The sequence below is a fragment of the Budorcas taxicolor genome, chromosome 11, assembly GCF_023091745.1.
Source record: "Budorcas taxicolor isolate Tak-1 chromosome 11, Takin1.1, whole genome shotgun sequence".
Taxonomy (NCBI): Eukaryota; Metazoa; Chordata; class Mammalia; order Artiodactyla; family Bovidae; genus Budorcas; species Budorcas taxicolor.
This window is the reverse complement of record NC_068920.1, coordinates 98,351,632-98,371,744: the sequence shown is the minus strand read 5'-3', so window position 1 is coordinate 98,371,744 and position 20,113 is coordinate 98,351,632. Positions and strand designations below refer to the sequence as shown.

The window sequence follows — 20,113 nt, the reverse complement described above, 5'->3', positions numbered from 1 at the left end:
TAAGGATCTGGAAATCCATCCAGGAGTCAGGCTGTTTCTCAAGACACTAATTTTCTGCTCTCCTGCCTCTGGAGTATCTATGTGCAAATTCACTGAATCTCCTTGCTTTCCCCTGTAATTTATCTTTGCCCCCTGCTACATACATGATATTCCCAAGTACAGAGCTTCCCAGCTAATTTGCCAAAAAAAGAACCTCAGTTCTATGATAAAGAGAGGGGAGGTTGGTGAAGAAAGTATCACATGACCATGTCACATACAGAGGGGCTGGTGATCCCCAAACTTACTGTTTCTTATGAGGCTTTTCCTAGATATTTAAGATCACAATTTTATTTCTACACATGGCAATGAACATATCAATAAAAATTTAATAAAAACTTTAAATGAAACCACTTACAATCAAATAAAAAAATCAAATATCTCGGAGCACATCTAACAAAATATGAATACAACTTCTCCACGGAAAAACAGAAAAAGAAAAAGAAAACTGAGAAAAATTAAGAAAAGCTAAATATTTGGACTGATATATCTTTGTCCATGGATTGAAAAGCTTCCTATGGTAAACGTATCACTTTCATCCAAACTGATGTAGTTTCAATGCATTTCCCCAAGAAAGAGAGAAACATCTAGGTGCTTGCCAAGTCCATCAGCTAAACAGTTGTGTTGCTACAAGCTGGTCTAGTCACTGCCTACAAGCCTTGGTGTTCTCCTGTTAAACAATTCCACTGAAGATGAATACTGGAAAAGAACACCCAGTGCCCATGCTGGATCAAAACAAGACTACTCTGTAATCAAGTCTGGAAAGAGACAGGACGTGAATATTGTCAACCCACAAACTACCAAAGAGTCCTCTATCCTGGCAAAGATGAAACTGTAGCTTCTTTACTAATTACAACTTTGGCTTCAGTCTAGTCTTGCCTCTGAGGGAAGATTTATTGAGATACCCAATAATAGAATTAGCCCTGTTTTCTGACAATGTCTGATGCAGAGCAAACACATACTTCCTTAAACTGTCCATAAAATCATGTAATACAAACTTGCTGCTGCTGCTAAGTCACTTCAGTCGTGTCCAACTCTGTGCGACCCCATAGACGGCAGCCCACCAGGCTCCACCGTCCTTGGGATCCTCCAGGCAAGAACACTGGAGTGGGTTGCCATTTCCTTCTCCAATGCATGAAAGTGAAAAGTGAAAGTGAAGTCGCTCAACAGTGTCAGACTCTTTGTGACCCCATGGACTGCAGCCCACCAGGCTCCTCCATCCACGGGATTTTCCAGGCAAGAGTACTGGAGTGTGGTGCCATTGCCTTCTCCAGTAATACAAACCTAAATTCTACAATAAATGTTTTAAAATACCATCTAACTGAGATATCCTGTAGTTCCTCATGACGTACATTCTCTCTTGCTACAATAAGTAATAAATTCAACATATTCAACAACAAGTATATTTCTGGCCTACTTTGGCTGGAGAACATTGCATCTGGTAAGCTTATTCCAAAAGCAGAAATATTATTGCCTAATGTCAAAATTATTTGGATACTTTCTAGTTAGACCTTTCTTTGAATTTTTAGCATAATTCTACTATTTCTGGCTAATATGTTGTTAAATATCAAAATTCAAATCAGTAAATTGTAAGGATATTATTGGCCTCATTCAATGATTCATGAATCGGGCAGCACCCCTCTAGCAGAATAAAAGGCATTCAGAGGAACTGTACAAACTGTAAGAATTTTAAAGGCAGAAAGGAGTGGGGTAAGGATTTTATATTACTACAAAAGGGACTGGTTGTGGCAATGTCACTGCCCTTTAGGGGATGATAAGCATCTACGAGGCAGACTACCTCACTAGTGCTTATCAGGCAGATCCTGGTCCAAAATTCTGCTTCTGAGAGAGGCTAAAAGTGTAATTAAGTTAACTCTCAGTTTGGTAACATTGGGAGTAGCGAAAGTGACTTTGGGCCTATTGTCTTGTTTCTGATAAGCATTTGGGCTTGTGGATTTCAGTGCTGTTGTTTAGTTGCTAAGTTGCGTCTGACTCTGTGACCCCATGGACTGTAGCCCGCCAGGCTCCCCTGTCCATGGGATTTCCCAGGCAAGAAAACTGGAGTGGGTTGCCATTTCCCTTTCTAGGAGATCTTCCTGAACCAGGAATTGAACCCACATCTCCTGTGTGGGCAGGAGGATTCTTTACCACTGAGCAACCAGGAAAGCCCATGGATATCAATGACTTCAATGTAATGAGAAAACTGCTCTCATTTTGGTAAGCATTCCATATTCATTTGGGAAAAATGTAATAATAAGGTATATGAAGGAATATAATAAAAACTTATTTTTAGTTGTTTAATATTCTCTGTCAATGTGACTTAAGTTTATTTGTTATTTTGTTCAAATTTTTCACGTCAACTGGATTTTTCTGTTTGTTCTAACAGCTATCAAGACATTTATATTAATGTCCCCATTCTGTTTTTTTTTTAATTTGCATAGTTTCTTTTAGTTCAACATTATGAATCTTCTAAAAAAGAGTATTTTGGCAGTTCAGACCTATCACATTCCCACTATCTCTAGTACCTGCTACCTCTAAGATCATTAGGTTCTATAAGATGAATCCATTTGCCTCTGGGCAGTATACCCCTCTGTAAGATGTTAAGTGGTAGCTTACTCTGTTTTGCTAAGCTGGTTACCACTCCTCTTTCTGCATCTGATCTTGCTAAACTTTATTCAAGTCTACTATCCACTAATGCCATTATCCCATTTTCTTTAGCCTTAGGGATTAATATCATTTAATAACTTTACTGGTGTTTATAGCAGAACTTCCTTGGTGGCTTAGATGGTAAAGCATCTGCCTATAATGTCGGAGACCTGGGTTCGATTCCTGGGCTGGGAAGATCCCCTGGAGAAGGATATGGCAACCCACTCCAATATTCTTGCCTGGAAAATCCCATGGACAGAGGAGCCTTGTAAGCTACAGACCATGGGGTTGTGAAGAGTCGGACACGACTGAGCGACTTCACTTTCACTTGAGTGGAGAAGGTGAGGAGAGAAAAAACAAGTGGTCTACTCATCATATTAAATTGTGTCCAAAGTCCAGGATCACCATATTAGTCACACACACACACATATACAGCTTGACTAACATATTTAGAAATGAAACCTCACCTCACCCACTCCTCTTAGCTTCCCACCAGGTTCAGGCAGAAGCTGGAAGAAGACTGGAAGTTCACAAATCCAAATGGTGCATAAGTTGCTTAGACCTTTCCCTCCATGTCATCAATGCCATCATGTGTCAACAACAGCAGGGACCTGGCCGGGGACAGCCTGTCACTGACAGGAATAGTCTAGATCTGTTTTTGCCCCTGAGCACACTGTCTTCATGCTCTGTTTGAAGCTTCCTGATCTGGGGCTTCTTATCTTCCCCAGGTGGAGGGAATGCCTCCCCTTGTCTCTGTGCCTCGTCCACCATCAGACAGAGAGAGCTGTTCAGCAGTGGAGACCAAAATGGTCTGAAACTTTGAGGCACAATAATGTATCAGGAGCAGCTTGACAGGGAGGGGGAAAAAAAGACTGAAGGATTTACTATCACTTGCTTGCCTATTTATAAGGCAACCCGACCATCTCTGCCCTGAATCTCACCTGCATAACTCTGACACCTGCTGTGTGCTGTCTGTGAACCCAAAGCAAAGATGCTCCATCAAACAAGGCAGAAAGAAGTTCTGGCTCATGTACAATGCCTCTCATTTCTGGTTAGCACTCCCGCCTTCTTAGCATCTGAGCCCTGCCAGCCTAACCGGTGATACCTGTCTGCTCCTCTCCAGCAGAGCTTTGCTGTTTAGTTCAATCTTGTGCTTGCCTAAGGACTCACAGGATCTATCCATCCTCCCATTGTGTTCTGTCCAATGGTTATCCACTACTCAAATTATTCTTGACTTTACTGAAAACCAGTTTCTGCTCAAAATCCACAGCTCCTCAAAACTGACCCACATCTGACCCAAATCTAATTCTAGCCTCAAAACTCTAGCTTAGTAAATCCTACAGAAGAGGTGATGTAGTATACTATTAACAGATTAAACACTGGAGTCAGACAGACCTGGATTCAATTGCAGCCCTGCCACTTATTAGCTGTGGGATCTTGAGTAAATTATTATAATTCCTTAAGCCTAACTCCTCAACTGGAAAATAGAGATAATAAATTCAATTCATAGAGTTGTGAGGATTCAAAGAAATAATATAAAATTATCAATTAGCAGAGTACATAAAATAGAACAAGCACTTGGTAAGTGTTAGTCCATCCCAAAACCAACCTGAACCAATAATAAATCAGTTTCCCCATGGTGTACAACTTAAGACTGTTTGAGAAGCATGTGGACCCTGCCTGCCTTGCATTCCTAAATTAATCACCTTTATCTTTAGTGCTGATTTCTGGATGCTTCTAAATCCTTCAACCTCCATCCAAACACAATGCGAAGTCAATCTTTCAGACCCATTACAATAGTCAATGTATATTAAAATAGCAACAACAACAAAATTAAAATGGGAGGTTGCTGCAATTAATTTGAACGTGTAAAAATAACTACAAAAGTAACACCTAGGTTTAACAGTTCTTGATTTAAGTGTAAACTCAACTATACTATCGTATTGTATACAATGTCAATAAAATAGTACAATACAATAGTATCAAACTGTACCACTGCACTGTACTATCTGTATCCTTTAGATACAGATATCCACAAAGTATATAGTTCACTTTCCATCCCAAGTTTTTCAATGGAAATGGTAGGATACTATTGCATTCAATCTTGCTCTTTGATATTTTATTCTCATATTCTCTTTGGAAATCAGAGTGGTAGCAATACTCTACTCAATTACCTACGACTCTTAAAAATCAGTCTTCATATATATCTATCTATAGATACCATAAACCAGACCACCTTACCTGCCTCCTGAGAAATCTGTATGAAGGTCAAGAAGCAACAGTTAGCACCAAACATGGGACAACAGACTGGTTGCAGATTGGGAAAGGAGTACGTCAAGGCTGTATGTTGTCACCCTGCTTATTTAACTTATAAGCAGAGTGCTGCTGCTGCTACTGCTGCTAAGTCGCTTCAGTCGTGTCCGACTCTGTGCGACCCCATAGACGGCAGCCCACCAGGCTCCCCCGTCCCTGGGATTCTCCAGGCAAGAACCCTGGAGTGGGCTGCCATTTCCTTCTCCAATGCATGAAAGTGAAAAGTGAAAGTGAAGTCGCTCAGTCATGTCCGACCCTCAGCCACCCCATGGACTGCAGCCTTCCAGGCTCCTCTGTCCATGGGATTTTCCAGGCAAGAGTACTGGAGTGGGGTGCCATTGCCTTCTCCTATATGCAGAGTACATCATGTGAAATGCTAGGCTGGATGAAGCACAAGCTGGGATCAAGATTGCCAGAAGAAATATCAATAAACCTCAGATACGCAGATGATACCACCCTTATGGCAGAAAGTGAAGAACTAAAGAGCCTCTTGATGAAAGTGAAAGAGGAGAGTGAAAAAGTTGGCTTAAAGCTCAACATTCAGAAAACTAAGCTCATGACATCTGGTCCCATCACTTCATGGCCAATAGATGGGGAAACAATGGAAACAATGACAGACTTTATTTTCTTGAGCTCCAAAATCACTGCAGATGGTGGCTTCAGCCATGAAATTAAAAGATGCTTGCTCCTTGGAAGAAAAGCTATGACCACACTAGGCAGCATATTAAAAAGCAGAGACATTACTTTGCCAACAAAGGGCCTTCTAGTCAAAGCTAAGGTTTTTCCAATAGTCATGTATGCATGTGAGAGTTGTACTATAAAGAAAGCTGAGAGCTGAACAATAGACGCTTTTGAACTGTGGTGTTTGAGAAGACTCTTGAGAATCCCTTGGACTGCAAGGAGATCAAACCAGTCCATCCTAAAGGAGATCAGTCCTAAATATTCACTGGAAGGACTGATGCTGAAGCTGAAATTCCAATCTTTTGGCCACCTGATGCAAAGAACTCACTCATTAGAAAAGGCCATGATGCTGGGAAAGATTGAAGGCAGGAGGAGAACGGGATGACAAAGGACGAGACGGTGGATGGCATCACCAACTTGATGAACCTGAGTTTAAGCAAGCTCTGGGAGTTGGTGATGGACAGGGAAGCCTGGCATGCTGCAGTCCATGGGTTTGCCAAGAGTCAGACATGACTGAGTAACTGTACTGATATACCTAGTAAATTATTAATAATAGAAAAATCTATTTTAAGGTATTATTCTTTGCTATCAAATTATGAAATTATATAAATACTACTTACAAAAACAATGCTAATTCCTCCACAATTCTTGAAATCTTGTCAATTTCCAAGAAATCAAACCTTTCTGGATCCTACCACTAATTACTGTAATGGAAAGGGGCAAATTAGCCAATCCCAGCTGACAAAAACACATGTATACCTTTACCCACCAAGATCTTAATTTCTGCAGTAGAATGAAAACAGGTTGGGTATCCTTGACAGGCTATTTCTGCACAAAATGAATCTGACACTCACTTAGCCTGACAATGCCATTACTGTGAGAAATCATTTAGCAGACAAGATTCCTAACAGAAGTCCAAATGACAGATATGCACACTATAAGCTGAGTATAAAATAAAAATCACCACCAAAGCTAATGTGGAAGGAAAAAAATCTAATAGTGCTGTTTCTGGTAATGGATCATCTGAGATAACCCAAGGGAATGAATGAGTGTTAACTCTGTCTTATGCCCAAGAGTCAGCCTAACTTAAAAAGCTGACTCAGCTTCATACATATACACACATACCCTCACTTTAAAAAGAAACAACAGCTTTCTTTCCTGGTACATTTTTAGGGAGGGGGTGGGTGGTGCTATTGGGAGGAATGAGACACCATCAATTAAATACAAGGAGATTTTAATTCACATGCTTAAATTAGGAGGACTGAATGTGACCCTGGGAATTGGCACTGCTGGTGAGACAAAGTGCCATAGTCTTCCCTAGGGAACACTCTTGGTGATGGATTTGATGAATCCTCAATACATATTACTACTAAGCCACTTCAGTCATGTCCGACTCTGTGCGACCCCATAGACGGCAGCCCACCAGGCTCCACTGTCCCTGGGATTCTCCAGACAAGAACACTGGAGTGGGTTGCCATTTCCTTCTCCAATGCATGAAAGTGAAAAGCGAAAGTGAAGTCACTCAGTCATGTCCGACCCTCAGCGACCCCATGGACTGCAGCCTACCAGGCTCCTCCGTCCATGGGATTTTCCAGGCAAGAGTACTGGAGTGGGGCGCCATTAGCAGAGACAAATTTACTGTGATGATAATGAAACTTAATCTTTAGGATTCTCACTTATATGGGCCTCTTCCAAGAACTTGGGAGGAGCTCCAGCAATGTGTTCATAACAGATTTCGATTTTTGTAAATTTTGTAAAAGTGAGATCTGTTACCAGTACCATTGAGATTGCTTCCTTCTACTCCAAATTTTCCTGCTTCACATACACCCTGCCAAACAAATACCCTGCCAGGCAGTGTGGTAACATCCATGGGCAGGTTGGGATCCAGCTAAGGAGAAGTTAAGTTGGGAGGACATTTAGTTGCGATTTAGGAGGATACATTTATGTGCTTCCATGTAAGGTAAATTATTACCAGGGGTCCTGGTGGAAAATTATTTTCAGGGACGCTCCTGCTGTACACAGTCCCAATTCCCCCTGCGTCATGACCCAAAGATGCAGGGCCAGGGACTGCAAAATAAATGTGGTCTGCGTCACCTAGCACCAAAAAGAAGTAAGGTGTGGAAGGAGGAAACAAAGGTTGAAATATACATTCAAAGCCAGAAATCAGTGTATGGAAAAGTCTTCCAAATCTTAGAGGAAGATATTTTTCGTGAAAGAGACTGAAGTTTCCCAAATTTGACAATAGTGCTAAAAAACACATGACGTTACTAATAAAATCCAAAATTTTTCTGAGCCAATGATAAAAAACAAAGTCCAATTAATGCTGATAAAGGCAAGATAATTATCTAAGCTCTTTGTAGAAAATATCACAAAAATCATTACTGTATGAAGTGATCAAAGACCATACAGCCAAAAATGTTTTTCGAAAATCAAGCAGTAGAAGCAAATAAAGTATTACGTAATTTTTCTGAATATTTTTGATAATGGTATTATTTGTCAGGCTTTTTAAAATTGTAATTTGTTGGGATTTTTGTACTTATCTATTGTTTTTCTTTAAGAGAGCCTCCAAAATTTTGTGCTTCAGGTCCCATAAAACCTGGGTCTGCTTCTGAATAGTAGATCCTTATTTTCAATATCCCATAGGATAATGGAAAATCATTTCTGATATATATGTGAAAACCTCAGAAACTTCAAAATTTAACTTAATCTTAACCTGAAGAGCTCATGTAAACCTAAAAAATAATGAATTAACCTGGAGCATAATTGGATCTAACATCTCCTTTAATTCATATATAAAGCTTCAAGGGCATCGTTTAACCATCATACAGAAGAGTCAACATAGACAGTCTATGAGATTTATCCTTGAAATTTACTTTTAGGAAAAATTGTTGACATAAGCCTTCTGAGCCTACCAAACTTCACACTAAACAGCAGTGGCTCTAATTCCACTACCATTTAGCTTATTTCTCTAAATTATGTTTGAGGAGAAAGTCTAGATATTTCTAAATCCTGATAGTTAGGTTTTTGACTAATTACATTTATTTTAAGTGTAATTCTGGGTGAAGTTCAAAATAGTCCTGAATTACAGTGAATCCCACTCCCCAGTGTTTCTAGTTGAAATATGAGTCTATTTGGTTGTCTTCTGAGGTTAACCATGCAAAACACAGCCAGATTTATGCTCTATGAGCGCTGTGAACACTCAATAAACCTACCCCGATAGACCCTCCCATCCTCCCTGGGTTCCCTCTGGATGCCAGCACGCCGAGCCATGTTGGCATGCCACATCCTTCCCATCTGGTCCCAGTCGGAGTGAACGCAAGGGTCTGTGCACTGTGATGAACACATCAATTACTTTTTGAGAAAGAATAAAAAGCTGGGTGGATCAAAACATTGTTCAAATGATTTAGGTGTGTACCATATGTAAAAAGGCCATGAGTACTTGAAACACTATCATTTCCAACAGGTTTAATCAATCTTTCTATAAGTCTGCATCTTTTTGTTTAGGGAAAAAAGATCAGAAATAGCAGTACTGGTTGTTACAGAGAGAGGGAGCTGGCTTGACTCCTGTTCTGGGTCTGGGGGGTGGAGGAGGAGGAGTTCATCTCTATTTTTAGGGTCAGCAAAAACTGTTCCACTTCAGAACAGCTTCTACTTCTCAGTTGGAAACATCACAAACCAAGCCCATGAACATATTTCACTGTCCATAATTATATAGTACACTATCTCTACATTGTATACATATATTTTGAAAAAGCTAAGGCTGTCTTCATGTGTGCAAGCACAAGGAGATTCACAAATAGAAAAATCTTTAAAGCCCTTGTTCTCAAATAGTCACTTTTTATTTAAAGCAAACCATATTCCACCCATTTAATGTCAAAGGTCTTCTATCCTATCTTCATATAACAATAGGGAAGTCTTAATTAACTGCTAACATATCTGAAGCATCCTCATTTGGACAACTTACTAAGGGTCGCGTTATAAGTAGGTGACAACAGCAGCGACAGTGAAGTAAAGGGACAAAGAAAGCTGAACAACAACAGGAATCAGCAGGCGGCTGAGGCCAAGCAAGACCCTCAGTGGAAACACAAAGTCACGAACCCTAAACTATACACTTCAAGGCTTTCTTCAACTCATCTCGTATACAGTAAGGTTAACCTTCTTTGGTAGCTGTGTTAGTATAGTAGAACTGTCCTCCCAGAAGGGATCAGTCTAGAAAGCTGATTTAAATATAGGCAACTTTGACACTGCTGGCAAACCGGTATCAGAAGGACAGCTGTTCTTTCTATAGCTTGTCCTTTCCTTCTGATGCCTCTTCCTTGCTCCTCTTCCCTTTTCCTACTCCTCAAGTAAGACTTAGAAGCGCCAGCAGTATCCATGAGCAATGCCTGCCCCCTCCTCCCCTTGGCATTCTGGCAGATTAAGTTCACACAGTTGTATGTACCAGGAGAAAAATAAAGGAAGGTAGAAGGGGAGGAGGTTAACACCAGAATGAGGCCATTGTGTTACAGGCAAATCCAGGAAAGCCTCCTTACAGAGGTGACATTTTACCAGAGATTTAATCCAGGGTCTAAACCATGCAAGGATATCCAACTAGTCCATCCTAAAGGAGATCAGTCCCGAATATTCACTGGAAGGACTGATGCTGAAGCTGAAACTCTAATACTTTGGCCACCTGATACAAAGAACTGACTCACTGGAAAAGACCCTGATGCTGGGAAAGATTGAAGGCGAGAGGAGAAGGGGACGACAGAGGATGAGATGGTTGAATGGCATCACCGACTCAGTGGACATGAGTTTGGGTCAACTCCGGGAGATGGTGATGGACAGGGAGGACTGGCATGCTGCAGTCCATGGGGTCACAAAGAGTCGGACACAACTGAGCTGAACTGAATAGAACTGTACAAAGCACCTAAAGGTAAAAGGGAACAGTTCACGCAGAGGTCCCAGAGCAAAAGCACATTGGGTGTGGCTGAAGAGCACGGTTGCTACGATGGCCTGGAGGGGAGTAAGTGAGGTGAGGTGTGTTGGGAGGTGAGATCAGAGAGAAAGGTGGGGGCAAGATCACAGAGGACCTGCCTTCTGAGTCCTTTAAGGGCTTCTGCTTTCAGACTGTAAGAAGGGAAGCTATTAGGAGGGTTGAGAATAGAAGTGTGATAGAATGACAATCTCACTCTGGCTGCTGTGCAAGAGACATGTAGGGAGACCACTTATGAAGCTACTGCAAAACTCTCAGAGAGAAACCACAGTGGCTCAGACCAGGATGACAGAGGGGTAGGTAGGGAAAGTGGATGAATTCTGGGTATGCTTTGAAAGCAGAGCCAATAGGATTTGCTGGTAGTTTGGACATGAAACTTCAGAGAAAGAGAGGATGTGAGAGAGTCAAAGGTGACATGTGGCTTCCTGGTCTGGGAAACAGAAAAGATGGTGAAGATGGTGTTTACTCTCTATGAAAACAGGTGAGGCAACCCAAGGAGCAGGTTTTGGGGGATGAGGATATTAGAAGTTTGGTTTTCAACAAGTTTAAAAATCTACTGGATATTCAAGAAGAAATATCAAATACAAGATACAAGAATCTGGAATTCTGGAAGAGAGGTTCAGTCTGTAGATAAAATTTGAAAGTGAAAAGCAGAGAAATGATATAAAGGCTGTATGAGTGACATGAAATGGGATAAAATCATCTATGGAATAAGGAGAATGGAAAAGGGAAGAGGGTTAAGAATTGAAACCCGGGGCAGTCGAATGTTTCAGTGTGTAAATTGAGGGAGATAAAATCAGGGAAAGGGGCTGAGGAGGAGTCCCTTCTAAATCATATGTGCCCCACTGTAAAAGGAAAATGAACTAGTTCACAATCCCCAAGAGCGATCCTCCCCAATGCTCAGGTTTCTACACTGTCCCACTCCGTCTCTTGCCAACAAACATGCCTTCTATACACACAGGAACGCACTTGGGATTTTCCCAGCCAGGGCTTCATGGAGCCAGGAATTAACCGCAAGCATCACTCCACTCACCTGACGAGGCAGGCAGAGAGGGAGGAAGGGAACAGGGACTCTGCAAACTTCAAGGTAGTGTATGATTCAGTTACATAAAATATTTTCCCAAAGGAAACAAAACCTCAGAAGTAAATTATTCTGCTTGTCTCCAAACATTCATTCAAGTATTAAAGGAGAATTTATTTCTTACTAAAACTCACAGAGATTAACACTATCTAGGAGCTCTCTGAGCGTCCTCAGCAGTGAAGACGAAGAGCCCCAGGATAGTCAACTCCCCTTATGCACCAGGACTGAGCAATCTACGTCTGCGGGGCTCTCTAAGGAAACTCTATGCCTCTGGATTAGGCTGCGTTTCTATGAGATGTGATAGTGCCCAGGAAAGGTCAAGTTTTACACTCTAATTAAGTACTTTCACTTGCTTTGTTGGCTTGCAGTATTTCTAGTTCTGTTCTGCAACTAAGTATTCATTTGGTCCCTGCTGGTCTCTTTGTTAATCAAATGCTTTAAGTGGTCTTGAAAAAGAAATGTTCTCTGAGGCACCTCTTATTTCTCAAGCATTATAATTGAAGCTGTAGTTATATTTTGCCAAAGTAGTGGAATGATCCAGTCAGGGGAGAAGTGGGCAAACCAAATGCCCTGTTTAGAGACACACGGCTGAGTCCTTAAATTTTCTGTTCATAAGCTGTTGTGCTGGCATCACATGGACATCCTCTGTACCTTAGAGCTTGCCTTTGATGACTGGACTGGAAGCAAGAGACAGCAATGCCCTGTCTCAACCCTCCTCTAAACACGAGGTCTGACCTTGCCGCAGTTTCTCATAAACACAAGCGCTACTACATACCAGTTACCACAGAGACTTTAATGAACCCGTAACAGTGTGTGGATTGCTTATTGATGGCCGCCACTGGGAATGAGCATCTATCTCCCAGTAAGGTGAAGACAACCTTGATTACCTGGGGGTACCTGAGTTATACCACTTTATCCAGCAGCACCTAATTGCCCAAACCCAGCCTTCTCATTCAGAAAAACCCTTAGAAACTAAGGGAATCTGGGTGAAAGTCATTTTTGTATTAGACTGAGACATTTCCAACAATTAGTTACAGAAAAAAGTGAAACAAGTCTGTGAACAAAGTCTATCATTCTGTTTGAGATAAAGCCCCAAAATATCTGATGTACTCCTGTTCATACCAATTAAAAAAAAAAAATACAAAACCATTATTAAGTTGGCCCTGAAAAAACCACCCTACAGTTATCCAAACCTCAATCAAGGCTAAAGCACAAGAGAATGAAATCTTGCCATCTGCAACAACATGGATAAACCTTGAGGATATTATGCTAAGGGAAATAAGTCAGACAGTGAAAGACAAAATACTGTATGATCTCATGTATGTGTGCAATCTTAAAAATAAAAAAACAAACCCCAAACTTCTAGATACAGAGAACGAATCAATGGTTACCAGGGGCTAGGGCTAGGGGAGCAAGTGAAAAGCCTGAAGAGGATCTAAAGATACACACTTTCAACTGTAAGATAAGTCATGGGGATGTAACATACAGCTTAGTGACTGCCTTAGTAACAGTATATTCCATATACAAAAGTTGCTAAGAAAGTATATGTTGAAATTTCTCACCACAAGTAAAGAAATTCTGTAACTATTAATATTATGGTGATACCAGACTTATTGTGATCAGTTAGTATATACACAACACCAAATCACTATGCTGTACACCTAAAACTAATTAATAATTTATATTAATTACATGTCAGTGGTAAAAAATTAAAAGTGAAAAAAAATTTTTCAAAAATATTAAACAAAAATAGTAAAACTAATATTATACTGACTTCAGACATGTCACAACTCAGTAGGTTTTCAACAAATCAGTGAAGTTAAAAAACAATGAAAGAAGACTTAAAAAATTCAATTTTAAGATGGGTTATTGTACAGCTATAAGTGAAAGTCGCTCAGTCGTGTCCAACTATTTGTGACCAAATAGACTGTAGTTCATGGAGTTCTCCAGGCCAGAATACTGGAGTGGGTAGCCTGTCCCTCCTCCAAGGGATCTTCCCAACCCAGGGATCGAACCCAGGTCTCCCACATTGCAGGCGGATTCTTTACCAGCTGAACCATAAGGGAAGCCCTCATACAGCTATAGACTAGCTCATACCTCCACTGACCCTCTCAAATTTCCTCTACATTCCCACTCCTGATCATGGAAATTTCACCACTAGAGAAAAACTGGGTTCATGAAGTTGTCTCTTCTTAGCTTCAAAATACTCTAAAATTCTCTAACACAGTATATGGCAGATGTTTATTGAGTACATACTAAATGAATGTATGGTTAACTGCTTTCATTTGCACTTTTCTAGTTCCCAGGAAAGTAGATGCCAGAGTAGCTAGGACAGTAGATGCCAAGATGGGGTTAAGGGGTAAAGAGTAAGCATGTGGCTTGGTTTGAATCTCTGAGCAATTGAGAACTACAGTACATGAGTCAAGGGCATCATTAAAGGATATGTGAAGGGTACACCAAAACTTCACTTCACTTCACCTGCAACACAAACTTGCCCCTAGCACTATTTCCACCTTTCAAATAGCAAATGTACAGCTAGCTCATTCTCATTTCACCAGATGGAGAGTCTTCGAGAGCTGGGGCCAGGTTATACTTTACAGGTCTTTGATACTCACTCAGTAAATGTAAGGTAAAACAGACTAAATAAAATGAGGCATTGCTTCAGTTGTGTCTGACTCTTTGTGACCCCACTGACTGTAGCCCACAAGGCTCCTCTGTCCATGGGTTCTCCAGGCAAGAATACTGGCATGGGTTGCCATGCCCTCCTCCAGGGGATCTTCCCAACTCAAGGATCAAACCCACATCCTGCATTGGCAGGCAGGTTCTTTAACACTGAGCCACCAGGGAAGTCCTAAAATGAGGCATCAGTTCAGTTCAGTCGCTCAGTCGTGTCTGACTCTGCGACCCCAGGAAGCGCAGCACGCCAGGCCTCCCTGTCCATCACCAACTCCCGGAGTTCACTCAGACTCACGTCCATCGAGTCCATGATGCCATCCAGCCATCTCATCCTCAGTCGTCCCCTTCTCCTCCTGCCCCCAATCCCTCCCAGCATCAGAGTTTTTTCCAATGAGTCAACTCTTCTCATGAGGTGGCCAAAGTACTGGAGTTTCAGCTTTAGCATCATTCCTTCCAAAGAAATCCCAGGGTTGATCTCCTTCAGAATGGACTGGCTGGATCTCCTTGCAGTCCAAGGGACTCTCAAGAGTCCTCTCCAACACCACAGTTCAAAACCATCAGTTCTTCGGCACTCATAGACTGTGTGAATACAACCAAAGTGATCCCACTGTGCTGTAATGAATGCATGCAGAATTTCAGACTGGCTTAAATGTGATAAGTCTTAGCATATGAATTTGGTTAAGTGATGTATGAACATTCGGAATGGCAGCAGAGCTATGCCTGAGTCACTTTGGATGCAGGAGGATATGCACACAGCATCCATAAAGGAAGGAAAGAGATTGGAACACCCGGGCTTATAAATTACCAGTCTCACTGCCCTATTTCCCTCTGCAAGGCTGTGCTTCAGTTCTAGCCCAAGAATAGCACCATATGTTTACACAGCCCTGTGGTTTCCAAAGTGCGACCGCAGGTTTCCTCACGATCTCCCTGATGGAGGTTTCATTATCCTCATTTGAGAGATGAGGAAATGGCATTTCCAAGAGGCTTTGCATATTTCCCTGGATCACTCGAGGACAGGACTGATCTAAGATGCAAACCCAGGGTACTGATTCAGGACTACTCAGGGCTGTGTCAACTTCATTCCTAAAGCAGATTTGTTTTTAAGAGACGAAAACTAAAAACTAAACAAAATTGTATGAAATCATTTTCCAAAGGCAAGGTGCATTTAATTTTTTTTTTTTTTTGCTTTTTGCAAAGATCTATGAGAATCTAATAACCAAAGGTTAAATGCCCTGGAATAATACAGAGACTATTCAGGCTAAATAGGATGTTTAGCCAACAAATTGAATCACTAGGAATATTTTTTAAATGACACTGTTTTATATATCCAATCGATATTTTCCTTATACTAATTACCTGCCAGGTATGCTTCCCTGATGGCTCAGCAGTAAAGAATCCACCTGCCAAGGCAGGAGACCCAGATTCAATCTCTGGGTCAGGAAGATCCCCTAGAGAAGGAAATGACAACCCACTCTAGTATTTCTGCCTGGGAAATCCCATGGACAGAGGAGACTGTAGGGCTATGGTCCAGGGGGTCACAAAACAGTCAGACATGACTTAGCGATTAAACAGCAACAGTTACCATACTTCCAGAGCCAGTGACTTTACGCTAACTCCAGGCACCCTCACGCACAAAATTCCCGGCAACAGCACCTACTGGAGAGGTTGCCCGGGTCATGACTGCAACATGATTACTAACACAGCTCCGACCTGCTCATTATGCTAAACTTCAGAATCACAGCACACAGCTACTTCTGCTAGCAGGTAAGTTATCATGACGTTAGAGTAGCTCAAGAAAAATTGGACAAATATTATCATGTTTGTGAAAGCCTAAGTTTGAATAAAAAGTTCCACTAATGTTTTATTTCAAGCATGACATCTCCCATTATGGGCAGGGGCAAATATCTTCTGGAAAGAGCAGTGACCAAAGGAAAGATTCTTGTGATTCTTTGTTAGAATCGACCTTTATTTTTCACCAGTGCCCCCAGGCTGATTCAAGCTGAAATCCCTAGGAAAGCCAAACTCCAGAAAGTCTACTCTCCAGCAGAAGGCCAAATGGTGTTTTGGCAAGGGCACACGTTACTGATCATCTCTTGCCTGCTGCCCTGTCCATTTTGCCCTGCTGTTGTTGTTGTTCCATACTATCTTTCCAGACATCAAGATGCAGGCTGATTTTTTAATTGGTATTTCTCTGCTCACCATCAATCTTAATGTTTTACGACTCTCAGGTTTATTTCACATTCTACTTCTCATGTCTTGAATGCCAGTTTGCTTGCTAACCCACCACCTCACATTTCCCAACTCAATATGAACATTTGAGTAGGTTTGGCCAAGAGAGTCCTCAGGTCTCCACAGAACAGACCCATAAGGAAGCAGGTCCACTGGGGTCAAATGGAGATGTTCCAGCTATCAAGACTGTCCCCTAAGATGAGCTATGGGAGTTCAGCATTCAGTGTCTGAGGAGACAAGGAGAAATCAGACCTGCTGGGCCATCAGCAGTGTATCTGAAGAGGCCCAATGTGGCAAGAAGGACAACGGAGTTTTGTGGTTTTCAATCCATTAAGTCAACAGAGGGCCAGCCATGCAGGTAGAGTTCCAGGTTCTACCAAACCCGAAGAGGAGCACTAGGAGGAAATAGAAACAGCTGCCCAGACTGCAAATACCAAGAGGCTCAAGGGAGGGCTACAACCCCGTGGACACCCAAGGGCCAGAACCCACCACATCCATATCAGACATGGGAGTACAGAAGCAAAACTAAATCCACTTCTACCCACCAACAGACTGGAAGCCCCCAGTGTGCACACGCCCTGTCCTGCTCAAGGTGCTCAGGGACTGGATGGGCCTGAACTAGAAGGGAGAGGCCTAGAAGACCAGGGCCAAGAAGTGGTGCTGGGGGGACCGGGGCCCACTGGCTCTGTGGCCATGGCTTTCCCTCTTGTCTCCTTTGTTCTTTACCATTTCGTGACATTAATTCTGATATGTCAGCCTCTAGAAGTGGGGAAGAAAAAAGCAGTCAATGCATATGATCCTGTCTACAAAAAATGAGCCACATCCAAAACAGTATTAATATACCCCAATGGTCACTGCAGCACTATTCACAATATCCAAGACATGGAAGCAACGTACGTGTCCACTGACAGATGAATGGATAAAGAAGACATGCTGTGTGTATGCACATGTGCATGTGTATATATACACAATGGAATATTATTCGGTCTTGAAAAAGAATGAAATAATGTTATTTGCAACATCATAGATGGACCTAAATGTTAAATTACTAAGTGACCTAGCCAGAGAAAGACAAATATCAGATATCGCTTATATGTGGAATCTAAAAAAAAAAAAAAATGATGCAAATGAACTTACAAAATAGACCCACAGACATAGAAAACAAACCTGTGGTTACCAAGGGGGAAAGGTAAGGAAAGAGGGATAAATTAGGATTTGGGGATTAACATATACATACTGCTGTGTATACATATTGCTATGTATAAAACAGATAACCAGCAAGGACCTACTGTATAACACAGGGAACTATACTCAATATTTTGTGAAGTGAATTGAAAGTTGCTCAGTCACGTCCGGCTCTTTGTGACAAAATTTTGTAATAACCTACAAGAGGATTCTGCTTCTTCCTTATCAATGTATGAATAATTATACTTGTAAATAAATATAAATTTCCTTTAAAATGGGGAACAAAATAGTATCAATAATGTACCCGTACTACCCCTGGCTCCCAGGTCTTTATTCTTTACCAACTTTCCTGCTCTGTTCATCCTCAGTACTAGTAAGCCCTGCACAGCTGTCAGTTGAAGGAAAAAGTCATAATCTAGGTCACTATAAATACATGACATCCAACTTTACTTGGTCCTCAAGGTTGTGTAATTCTTATTTTATTCATCTCACATTGATGCGGAATCACCCGACACTCAGCAATTATCCTAAACTTTACCAAAGGGCCTCAGCTCACATCTTACCCACCTATTTACACTGAGGACTTTATTTCACATTTTAAGGAAAAGACTACAGAAATCCAGCTTAAAGTGCTTCAAATTTCTTTCCATCTTTTTCAAAATCACTCTCTGTATTTACCTTCCCCCTCATATCTCAGGAAAAAATGTCTCCTCTTCTTGCCAAGCCAAACCCAGACTTGATCTCTTGCCCTCTTGACTTGCGCGACTTTATGGGCTCCTTTCTCCCATAGTTCAGCCGCATTTTCCTCCTGACTCCCTTCTTGTCACAACCATATTCAGGTCTCTCCTGTCCTGTATCTCCTTTTCTCTTTTAAACCATGACTTTATTCTCCCAAAATTCTAGATGCAAGAGTCTGTACCAGGATGCCAAACAGCCCCACCCCACAGCCACCTTTGTTTGGCACGATTCTCTATGAAGGACACGGGTTAAGGCCAAGCCAGGCCATGGCTGATGGCAGAGCATGACATGGGGAAGGGGCATCACACTCAATACACTGCCTTCATCTCCCCAGCACCCACTCACCCCTGAATTTCTTGCATCCTGGCTTTTAGTGAGATCCCACCACACACTTTCTTCCCCTGGCTTCATTCTTCCCCCTCCCTGGCCGTTCCTCCACATCTCCTCCCACAGCCCCACTTCCCCCCCTCACTGCTTCACTGCAGGGGTGCTCCTAGACCCAGCTGTCTGCTTTCTTCTACATCCTCACATTCGCTCCTCAGAAACTGATTTACTCCTTCAATGCCATGTCCGTGGCTCCCAGGCTGACATCTCGAGGAAGGACATCTCTGATAAATTCTAACACATCAACGATTTAAGAAGTAGAAATCCAAACCTGTTATGCTAGCCGACCTCCATAAAGAACAGTCCTGATTTACCCACTCTTGTTGATGAAAAGGATGTCAACATCTTATCACCATCTTCCATCCCTGTTTCTTTCCCTCCCTCAGTAGCTAACGCACAAAAATTTGACATTAAGAGCATCTTAGTTTTCTCTCCTTCATACAAATTCAAAGATCAACTGTCCTTTAGATCTTTGCAATTGTTCATTTAGATCATCAAAATAACTTCCAAACTCATCTCTCTGCCTCTAACCCTTCTTATGCATACCTGGATACATACCTCATTAGCCTTCAAAAATATAGTTTCTTCCACTCAAATCAAAAAATTAACAACTCCTCATTCAGGCATCTAAGAGCCTCCAAAATATGCCCAAACCTACCTTCCTCATGGATATTTTCTATGTAACCTCTCTACCCCTACCCCTCGCTTCTGCCTGCCTGTGTGGCTGCATACCCCCTCAGCTTTGCCACCTCCTGTTTCCCTTCCACTGCCTTACGCTCTTCATTGTAACTTTACCCCATTTCCCCATCTTGCTCTTTCACTAAACCACCATAATTGGGTTTATTTTTTACTTAGGGTCCATTTTAAACACTGCTTTCTTCAGTAAAAACTTTCCTGATCCCCCGACTGGAAACACTGCCTTCCCTTTCTGAACTTCTATAGTACTCTGGGTCCCATTTCTGCCACCCGTTACAGTCTGGTTTTCATGACCATTTCTGCCACCTCCCCAACACATACACACATATGATAATACAATACTATAAAGTTCTCTAAAGTCAAGGACTGAGTCTTATTTAAGTTTGTGCTTTGTGCTTCCAGAATGTAACAAGACCTTATTCAGGGAGGGTACATGTTAAATGTTTGATTAAAAGCAACTTGATGAAAAGCAA

At 41.7% G+C, this 20,113-nt stretch overlaps 1 protein-coding gene across 2 annotated transcripts in view; it reads right to left on the bottom strand.

Annotated features, from left to right (window-relative positions):
• The window catches only part of CCDC85A (coiled-coil domain containing 85A), a 221,381-nt gene that overhangs the window by 119,792 nt on the left and 81,476 nt on the right, over positions 1-20,113 (bottom strand). The window lies entirely within an intron of this gene.